Here is an 11,122-nt window from a genome sequence, read left to right as displayed (position 1 = left end):
CCTTGGCGGAGTGCTGACTTAACTTCTATCATAGCCGTAGGCTGTTTGTTAACTATTAGTTTCGTAGATACGCCAGCCTAGCACATTTTAACACCTTGCAAAAGAACAGAACCTATCTTGGCATGTTTTAAAACAAGAAAAAGGATTCCATGGGACAATCTGTCAAACGCTTTTTCAAGATCAAGTTGCAACAGCGCTACCTTTTCTGAGAAGGCGTCACAACTTTCCAATATTGTTCTCGCTACATGTATATTGGTGACAATAGATCGTCCTCTTATGCCACATGTCTGGTGCGACCCTACTAATTGTTGTATCACATTTTCGTGTCTCCGTGCAAGAATCTTCGTGTATATTTTATAATCTGTGTTTGTAGGACTTATCGGGCGGTACGCCCGTGTCGACAGTAGTACATGAGGGTCTTCGGACTTGGTATCAACACCGTGTGACTGACGAAAAGAAGGGGGCAGCACGCAGTTCTCGTACGCTTCCGCAATTACTTTATGAAGGGCAGTGGCTATGTCTCGCTTAAAAGCTTGTTAGAAAGCGGCGCTGAGACCATCTGGCCCTGGCGTTTTTCCGAAACTTAGTGAGTCGATCGCCCATTTTATTTCTTTTAAAGTAATCGGTTCTTCGAGCCTTTCCGTTACTTCCCTTTCAAGGCTTGGCAATAGCGATAGGAATTCAGTTTCGAATCCTTCATCGCGAATGCGTTCTTGCCTTAGTAGTTGGCAGTAATGTTCATAAAAAGCCTGTCTTATTGTTTCTTTATCTCGTACAACCTCACTGCCGTATGTTACGGCTGTTATCTCGTTCCGCGAGGCATAAGCTCGTTCGTCCCCGAGTGAGCGCTTTGTCAGCGGTTCACCGCACCACAACTTTTCTGCGCGTGCGCGTACGACCGCCCCTTTGTATCTTTCAGCTTCGACTAGTTCTAACTGGGATTTAATTTCTTTTATTTCCTTCGTATACTTTCCGGGACTGACATTCTCAACACTTAAATAAAAATTTAAACTATTTTGCATTTCTAATTCTTTCTTCTTTTCCTCTCGGCGCAAGGCACCAGACCTCTCTATGGCTAACATTTTAACGTCTTGTTTGAAATTCACCCATGCTTCTGCATAACTTTTGCGTTCTGTCTTAAACCATCCGTGAAGGCTATCATTCACACCCATCTAAAGTAATTCATCTTCTAAGAGTTTAAAGTTAAATTTCCACAATTCCCAGTTAAAACCGCTCGGCTTTTTCGGACCAACTACAAAGTTGACTAAGCTGTCATCGGTAAAGGAAACGTGATTCACTTCATATAGAAAACACAATGGTATTAGATCCGCCGAAACGTACGCCCGATCCAACCTGGCATGACTATTTCGCTGATAGTGGGTGAATGGTGGCGTCTCTGCATTGGACATCACCATCCCCAACATCCTCTAACTTGTATTTTTCTATCGCTACGTTGAAAGACTGCACACTTGCATCATGAATGAGTGCGCTTCCAACTCTGTCTTTTCCATTACAGACGCAGTTAAAATCACTTATCATAACTACAATTCGGTCACACTGCAAATGATTTTCAAAACTTTCAAAGAAATTCTTTCGGTCGTTCATCTTGTTTGGCGCATACAAGCAAATGACGCGCCACTTAATATCACAGAAACATAAATCACAAACAATAAGCCGGCCACTATCGTCTGTGAACACAGTTTCTACTGAGAGGCCTATAGCGCTTCTCAGAAAAAGCGCACAACCACGTGAAGTACCGCATGCGTGCGAAACACACACGTAAAAACGTGACCTAAATGAATGCAACATTTGATCCGTCCTTTCTTCACTATCGACTTTTGTTTCTTGTACACCGATTACGTCAAGATTCTTTTTCATGAGCAGGCGACAAAGCTGATGTTGCTTGCGCCTTCCTGCAAGGCCTCGAACATTAATTGTACCAAATTGTAAGGCTGTGTCTAGAAGTATTTTCATGGTAATGTGAGAAGGCGCGTGACACTAAAGTCCTTCTTAAACAGACTACTGACACTCACTTCGTTCGAAGGCGACGTCAGTCTTTACATCCTCCCCTCCCCCACCTCAGTACTCACACATACTGCGAACACTTGCTGGAGGCTCACGTCGGTCCCGATGCTGGCCCTTTCCTGCCACTTGGGATATTAGGCGTCGGCTTGAAGCTCGACCGACGGCCACTCGGTGTTTTCGCAAGCGGTTCCTCGTGGCTTGATCCACTTGATCCTTCGTCCTTTTTCTCGATAGCTTCGAGTGGACGTTTTACTGGGCCCGCTCCTTTAAGGGGTTCGTCGTGTCCATGTGACTCGGAGAGTGTCCGAGCGATTCCGCAGGCTCGTTGCTTGTCTTGTTCTCTTCATTTTCCGCGTGGTGCTCTTTTTCTTTAGCTCGAGCAGGCTTCTCCTCTAATTCTTTGGTGTCCGCTTTCTTCGCTGGTTCACGGGTGCCTTCCTTTGGATCAGGACGTTGCACCACGCCACCTTTTCCAGCCGTCTCTTCAGCATTGAATGCGTCCATTGTGTGCTCCCGGATGACTTCATCACTTTTGGATGGTCCCGCCACATTCGCGTACGTTCGCACGCACGAGCTTTCGTCGTGCCCGAAGCGTCGACACAAAGCACAGCGCGGTACGCGACACTCTCGCCTGATATGACCTGTGCGGTTACACCTCAGGCAGAGCGGGGCACACCCAGGCGCAACCAGCAGTGTCATGATGCCGGCGACCCGAAGTTGATGCGGGAGGTCGTCTATGGTAATTCCGGGTTTCAGCTTCATCGATACGATGCGGGTTGACGAACCTTTATCGGTGATGCCTTGCACGCGCCAGCGTTCCTTGAAGACCTCCGTAACCTTCCCAAAAGGCGTGAGCGCGGCGCAGACGTCCTCATCTTGCAAGTTGTGAAGGAGCCAGTAGAGCTTAAGCTGCACATCCTGGCTGGCTGGGTTAACTACCAGGCAGCGACGCTCCTTAACCGTAATGTCTGCGAGGGCCAGCATTTTCTTCATAGCACCTGGGCTTCTGAAAGTAACCGCCCACACGTGGTTCATCTGAAAAGCCCCCAAGGCGTCAACCTCGGGAAGCAGACCCAGACGAACCAGCGTGTCTCGAAAATCTTCAACTCGGTAGGGCCTTGCCTTTACGTCTCCGTGAAGAAAGAGCGTGTTGGCCACGCATGGTCCTGTAGGCAGTGGCGGCAAAATAACTTGGTAGTCCTGGCTATCCATAGCAGCATTCCTGTTACCGCGGCTCATCTGAGCCGCAAACACCGCCCCAACGGAGCAAGGCATTCTGCGTCCACACCGAACGGTGGCCGGAAGTAGAATCCCACCACCACCACAGGAACCAAGCACGCCTCAAGCTACTTTGCTCCTCGTTTTTGCAATAAAAAGGTAGTACATTTTTCCCGCCCGGGATCGAACCGGAGGCCTCGCGCGTGTGAGGCGCACGTGATATCCGCTACACCACGGGAACTTTTTTTTTTTTATTTATTGCCGGTCTTCGACGTTACTAAGACCATACAGTTAGCAGACACTTATGTATCAAAAATTCCAACCACTGGAGGAGAAAGAAAAAGAAAACAATGGAAGGTACGTAAAGAAAGAAACCGTACAATAGAGCCGTCTGTCCATATTGGACCGGCGTTGTCTAACTAAAATTCCTTCATGGCTGTCAGGGGTTCTAGGCTCGACAGCCAATCCGGTGCACATTCTTCTATTTTCTGCATTTCAATAAATCGCGACATACATTCTTTGAAGTAAACGCGAGCTGGCCTAGCGTCAGGATCGCAATGGTACCCTGCCATGCGAGCCCGCCATATACAGTGTAGAGCATTCAACATAACAAAGTCATAGGGAACCCCGTCGTCATCTTTAATGGCCAGATACCTGATACCTTGGGGGTCCACCGGTAGCTCTTTCTTCAGGGTTCGCTTTAAGACATCCCAGAAGAAAACTGCCGCCCAGCAATGTAGGAAAACGTGATCTATATTTTCGGGCTTCTTGCATATCAAGCAGTGCGACCCCCAAGGTACGAGGCAACCCCTTTCCTCCAGAAACGTCTTCACGGAGAGCGTTCCTGTGTGTAGCTTAAAGAACAAGGTCTTTACCCCTGGTGGCACCTGCATGTGTTTTACTCTTTTAAGTACATCCTGTCCTGGCCTTCCACTGTATATGGCTCTGTATAAGGGCACTGGGAAAACAATGTCGCATACATCTCTATACAATGTTTTCCTTTTCACTTCACAAAGGTAATCATTTGTAAAACGAACAGAAAGGAAGTGTACACTGTCGACCACTTCCTTGAAATAGCCACGCAGCGTTCCCGTCATGCTTGCCGTGCTAACATGTGCCGGCAAAGCGTTACTCAACCTTAGCCGGCATACGGTGCGCAGAAAAGAATCGCGCACATCGCGAAAAAACAAAAATCGGTTTACAACTTGACGAACAAAATTATGCGCCCGGCCCACACCCCCATCCTTAACTCTTTTGAACAAATTTGTTCGGCTGCACCGTTCCCATGTTGATCCCCAGATGAAAACCGCAAACACTCTGTGCAGCCTTTGCACATTTACTCTAGAACAATACAGTGTTTGCAAGACGTAATATAACTTAGTAATAAAAAACATGTTACAAACTGTCGCTCTTGCAAACATGGACAGGTTATTACCTTTCCATTTATCTACTTTTTCTTTCAGTTCTTTGGTTTGGCTCCTCCAGTATTCGTCGCTGCTATTGTACCTGTCTAGGGGAACACCCAGATACCTTGTCGGAGTTTTCACCCAGTTCACGTTCGCGAAATAGTCGGGTGCAGAAAACCAGTCCCCGTGCCACAGCCCTAGCGATTTGCCCCAGTTTACTCTGCTACCCGTTACGGCACAGAAATGCTTTACTACAGATATTGTTTCCATTACACTCGGTTTGTCAGTGCAGCACACTGCAATGTCATCTGCATATGCAAGCAACTTCACTTCTGTCGCTGCCAATCTGAAACCCCGTATTCCGTCATTTTCATTAATTGCTACACACATTGCTTCTACGTAGATAGCAAATAACAGCGGGCTGAGGGGGCAGCCTTGGCGCACTGAACGCATGATGTTAATGGGAGCCCCCAGAGACTTATTAACAATTAATCTTGTTGTGCAATTCTGGTACGCCAAGGCCACGCCATCAGTGATGATGGAACCGACATTAACAAGATCTAAGATGGCAAACAAAATAACGTGAGCGACACAATCGAACGCTTTCTCTAGGTCGAGCTGGAGAACTGCAACACCGCCACCGGTGACGTCACAGCACTCGAGCACACATCGCATCTTATGGATGTTTGAAAAAATAGATCGCCCTTTGATGCCACAAGTTTGATGGTCTGCGACTATTTCCTTGATGACGCCTTGAAGCCTGCTAGCTAAAACCTTCATAAATATTTTATAATCGACGTTTGTTAGTGAAATCGGTCTGTAGGATGACACGAATCTGAGTTTGTCTATTTGATCGCTCTTCGGTATTAGAATGGTGTGCGTTTTTCCAAAGGAAGGTGGTAATGATTTCTTTTCGTATGCGTCATTGAATACATGTGCAAGCAAAGGCGGCAGCTCTCTTTTAAAAGCTTTATATAGACCCGCGCTGATTCCATCAGGTCCCGGCGATTTACCCATGTTCAAATCGTCGATTGCCTTTTCGACTTCGCTCGCCATTATTTTTTCCTCCAATAGCTTTTTTACGTCATCGCTCAAACGTGGCATGCGATGCAGAAAACCTGCTTTAAAACCCTCAACATTCGCTTCCTGAAATGCAAAAAGCGACTGGTAGTACTCAAAGAAGGCTTGACGAATGCTATCACTGTCTTCGACGACATTCCCGTTCACTAAAATCTGGTCGACATGGTTTCTTCGTCCATACGCCTTCTCCAAGCCGAGCACCCTTCTTGTGGGCGTCTCCCCTGCCGCTAGTGCGTCTGCTCGTGCGCGCACTATAGCACCTTGATATCGTTCCTTCTCAAAAAGTTCAAGTTTTTCTTTGACGTTTCGCACATCGTCTTTGTACGCACCAGGCGTTCTGCACTCAAGCGTTAGCAGCTGCCCAAGCAGTGTTCTTAGACCCTTTTCTTTCATTTCCTTCTCGAATTTTTTACTACTGGATCTTTCTATCGCTTTCATTTTAACCTTTTGTTTAAAACATTCCCACTTCTCGACGATTGTTCCCGCAGCATCACATTGAACTTCATTAACCGCATCCCGTACCACCTGTAAAAAGGGCTGGTCATTTAGTAACAAGGCATTCATTTTCCACATGTCCCATTTAAATACATGTCTCCTTTTCATTATACCTACGTTACATTTCACTAGGCAGTGATCTGAAAACGACACTGGTACTACACAGTAACCGTGGCATCTTGGAATTGTATCCAATGAAATGTACATTCGGTCCAAACGCGCATGGCTGCTGCCCTGAAAACGTGTAAAAGTCACTTGACGCCCCCCTTCCAGACATTCATAAACATCATCGAGTTCATTTTCATTAATTAAATTTGATAACACTTCACTGCTTCGGTCACGCACACCTGCATTATTGACTCTGTCTCCAGCACTCAACACACAATTAACGTCGCCTAACAGCATCACGCGCATATTACAACATACATATTGTGTAAGGTTCGAAAAAAAAACGGACGCGCTCATCTACTGAATTCGGCGCATATACGCATATGACGCGGAATTCAGCATCACACATAACAATATCACAGAGAACAATCCTTCCTGACTGACACGAAAAAGTACTTTGAATCTGCAGCCCAGGCAGCTTTTTCACAAGAAGAACGCACCCTCCAGCCGTGCCTACCGCATGGCACACCACGGGAACCGAGCACGTCTCCAGCTACTTTGCTCCCCGTTTTGTTCTGCATGTATGCAATTGCAATAGGAAAAAAAAAAGGTAGTACATTGTTCCCGCCCGGGATCGAACCGGGGGCCTTGCGCGTGTGAGGCGCACTTGATAACCGCTACACCACGGGAACTTTTTTTTTATTGCCGACTTCGACGTTTTAAATCAAGGTTTACAAAGGATAAAACGTGTGAGCCACACTTTGGCCAACACGGTACTAAAATCTTTTCAACAACGCTAATTCATCAAATACAGAGATCCATTGCGGTGGATCAGGCAGCGCATTGAAACCATCTCTCACATACACGACACTCTCAATGAAATTTTCCCAAACCGGTCGAACAACAATGTCTCCGTTTTGGAATTTCAGTCTAGTTTTCCACATTGCGAGGAGGCTCAGGACCATAATAAGGTCATACGGGACATCCTCGGTGTTATCAATCGGTAAGAAGCGTATTTCATATGTGTCTAGGGGTAAGTGTTTTTTCAATGTTCTCTGCAGAACATCCCGGTGAAAGATGGCGTCCCAGCACTCTAGGAATGCATGTTCTATGGTTTCCGGTTTTTTACATAATAAGCAATCGGTGCTCCAGGGGATGAATATACCCTTTTCATGAAGCCAGGTCTTAACGGGAAGTGTGTTTGTGTGTAATTTGAAGAAGAAAGATTTAGCTGACGGCCGTATTGGCATTTTTTTCACTCTATTTAGGACGTCTTGTCCTGGGCCTCCACGGTGTGGAAGACGGTACAAAGGTGCAGGGAACATCGTGTCCACGAGATCTCTGTATAGTTTTTTCTTTGTAACGGTGGACAGGTATTGCTGTGAAAAACGTACATTCAACATCATATGTGAACATGCCACTTCAGGCAGGTAACCAGTCACGGCTCCTGGCATATTGTGAACTGTCGAAACAATGAATCCTGGAATTTGTCTACACAGCCGTACCTGTATCACCGTTCGGAGAAAAGGATCGTTTTGATCCCGTAAAAACACAAAACGTGACACGACTTGTCGCAGAAAAAAATGAGCTAGACCAAGCCCACCTTTCTTGACAGGGAGGAACAAGTTCGTTCGACTCATACTCTCCCAGGTAGACGCCGAAATGAAAATAGCGAAAACTCAGTGAATTTTTGTACGCTTACTCTCGCAGCACACAACACATTCATAACGTACCATATCTTAGACACTAAAAATAGGTAGCACACACTGGCTCTAGAAAACATTGACAATTGTTTTCCTCTCCACCCGTCAGCCTTTTCCTTTGCTTTCGAAACTTGATCGAGCCAGTACGATTCAGGTTCACGGTAACTTCCGAGAGGCGCACCCAAGTACTGCGTTGGTAACGACGACCATTTCAATCGATAAAGGGCCTCCGGCGTGTCTTTCCAACTACCATGCCAGAAGCCGTAACTCTCATCCCAGTTTATCTGGGCTCCAGTTGAATCGCAAAACTTTTCAACGACAGTCGTGGCCTCCTTAATGCTCGTTTTGTCTGTGCAGAAAATCGCGATGTCGTCAGCATATGCGAAGATTTTTACGTGCACTGCCTGCAGCCGATAGCCTGCTATGCGCTCGTCATTTTTAATCGCCAAACAGAGTGGTTCTAGATACATAGCAAATAGAAGGGGCGACAGCGGGCATACTTGCCACACAGACGAGCGCACGCGAAAGCTATCGGTGAGCTCCCCATTAACAATAATGGGCGTGGAGCCGTCTCTGTGCGCCATCATGACGCCTTCCGTTATGACGTTGCCAACGTTAGCATGTTGCAATATGCAGAACAAAGCCTTGTGCGAGACGAGGTCGAAAGCCTTTGCCAAATCGATCTGCATCATCGCGACGTGGTCGCCAATCGCATCGCAACACTCAAGCACACTTCGAGCCACGTGTTCATTTGTTGCGATACTGCGGCCCTTAATCCCACAAGTCTGGTGCGGCCCTACCAATGTTTTAATTACACTTTGCAGTCGTTTTGCCAAAGCTTTCGTGAATATCTTATAGTCGACATTGGCTAGAGTTACCGAGCGATATGAGCCTGGCAACAAAAGTTTCTTCTCATCATCACTCTTTGGAATTAGCACGATATACGAGGTTGTGAAAGACAAGGGCAATCTTTTTCGCTCATGCGCTTCGCTGATAACTTCGTGAAGAACACGGGCCAATGCAGCCTTGAAGGTTTTATAGAAAGTGGCTCCCAAGCCATGAGGCCCTGGTGCTTTACCGACGGACAACTCATCTATTGCCCACGCTATCTCACTCAGGATAATTGGCAGTTCCAGCCGTGTCCTGACTTCTTCTTCGAGCTTTGGCATCAGTGAGAGAAATTCATTCTGGTAGCTACATTTAGGATTCCGCGGATGAGCTAAAATTGCTTTAAAGTGATCGGCGATCCCTTGCTTGATGTGATTTTTGTCGCACGTAACGTGATTGCCTTTAGCTAGCTGGCGGATTTCCTCCGACATGCGTACCTTTTCTCGTGCGATAAGGCTCGTTTCGTTGGGATTTCTCTCGCCCACAACTTCTCAGACCTTGATCTCACAAGTGCTGCTTTGTATTTTTCTGTATCTATCCTTTCTAGTTCAGTTTTCACTTTGTTTAATTCGTTAACATACACACCAGGCTCGACACTTTTCATGCTGACAAAAAATTGCAGTTGCTTGCGAAGATTTGTTTCTGCTTGTTTCTGCTTGTGTCTAATGACACTGCTTCTTTGAATGGCCAATGTTTTGACTTTCTGTTTCAATTCTTCCCATTGAATGGCAAAGCTTACTGGCTTGGCTGAAGTCAGGTTTTCTAGTGCCTTCACTACAGCATCGACAAAAACATCGTCATGCAACAACTGCGCATTTATTTTCCAAAGATCCCAGTTAAAGGTGTGTTTGCTTTGTCTTCTCCTGAACGTGGTAGTTACCAAACAGTGATCGCTGTATCCTACAGCTTGCACATCATATTCACAACATAAGGGCACTAATTCGGCTGACACGTATAATCTATCTAATCGAGCGTGGCTATCACGCTGGAAGTGTGTAAATCGCGGGCGAGCACCGCTGGCAAAAACACTACCCACATCTTCCAGGTCATAATCATGCACCACTGCGTTTAGAAATTCGGCACTCTTATCACGAACGCGTGAACATTTTGCTCGGTCTTCAGTATAGCAAACACAGTTAAAATCTCCCAGCAGTATTACCACCTTGGAACAGTTTACGTACGCTTCGAGACGCTCAAAGAAAGATCGACGGTCCGTTTCAATATTCGGTGCATAGATACAAATAGCACGGTAATCCACATCACGAAAACAAAAATCGGCCACTAAGAGACGCCCAGTTTCACACGAAAACACTGATTGCACACAAATTCCAAAATTATTTCGTAGGAATATAGCGCAGCCGCCTGATCCACCCACAGCGTGACACACCACGGGAACCGAGCACGCCTCAAGCTACCTTGCTCCCCGTTTTGTTCTGCATGTATGCAATTGCAATAGGAAAAAAAAGGTAGTACATTCTTCCCGCCCGAGATCGAACCGGAGGACTTGCGCGTGTGAGGCGCACGTGATAATCGCTACACCAAGGGAACTTTTTTTTCTTTATTACCGAAGTTCACATGAGGAACAATAAGTCACAAACGATAAAGCACTTCAGCTACGCTTGAGCTGAGGCAAACAAAGTTAAAATTTCTTCAAACTCACTAAATCATAAAGAAGTGTTACCCACTGAGGTGGGTCATGCTGTGCCCGGATGCATTCGCGAAGGTAAGCAGCGCTTTCAATAAAGTTTTCACGGGCACTGCGCGTATTAACATCTGCATGCCTTACTTGCATTCTTGTTTTCCACAAGCTCTGGAGGCCAAGAAGCATGAACAAATCATATGGCACATCTTCGTGATCAACCGGTAAAAACCTGATACCATAAGGGTCTAGTGGTAACTCTTTCTTTATAGTTCTCTGTAGGACGTCCCAGTGGAATATCGCGTCCCAGCAGTCCAGAGAAACATGTTCGACTGTCTCTGGCCTCTTACATAAAAGACAGTTCGTTGTCCAAGGGACAAAGATTCCCTTTTCTTGAAGCCACGTTTTGACAGGTAATGTATTAGAGTGTAACTTGAAAAAGAATGTCTTCACGCCTGGCCTAACTGGCATCTTCTTCACTCGCTTTAAAATATTCTGCCCTGGGCCTCCGCGATAAGGCGCACGGTACAATGGCACCGGCAGCATGATATCCACAAGAC

The 11,122-nt window shown here is 46.3% G+C and overlaps 2 non-coding genes across 2 annotated transcripts; both read right to left on the bottom strand.

Moving 5' to 3' along the window:
• Positions 1-3,411: 3,411 nt before the first annotated feature.
• On the bottom strand, positions 3,412-3,484 carry TRNAV-CAC (transfer RNA valine (anticodon CAC)). The gene has a single exon. It is a non-coding gene; the product is annotated as a tRNA-Val (tRNA).
• Positions 3,485-6,951: 3,467 nt separating this feature from the next.
• TRNAV-CAC (transfer RNA valine (anticodon CAC)) lies at positions 6,952-7,024 on the bottom strand. Its single transcript has one exon. It is a non-coding gene; the product is annotated as a tRNA-Val (tRNA).
• Positions 7,025-11,122: the final 4,098 nt, after the last annotated feature.

Source organism: Dermacentor variabilis, unplaced genomic scaffold (assembly GCF_050947875.1).
Source record: "Dermacentor variabilis isolate Ectoservices unplaced genomic scaffold, ASM5094787v1 scaffold_13, whole genome shotgun sequence".
Classification (NCBI taxonomy): Eukaryota; Metazoa; Arthropoda; class Arachnida; order Ixodida; family Ixodidae; genus Dermacentor; species Dermacentor variabilis.
The sequence above is the reverse complement of the archived record's forward strand: the minus strand, read 5'-3'. Positions and strand labels throughout refer to the sequence as shown.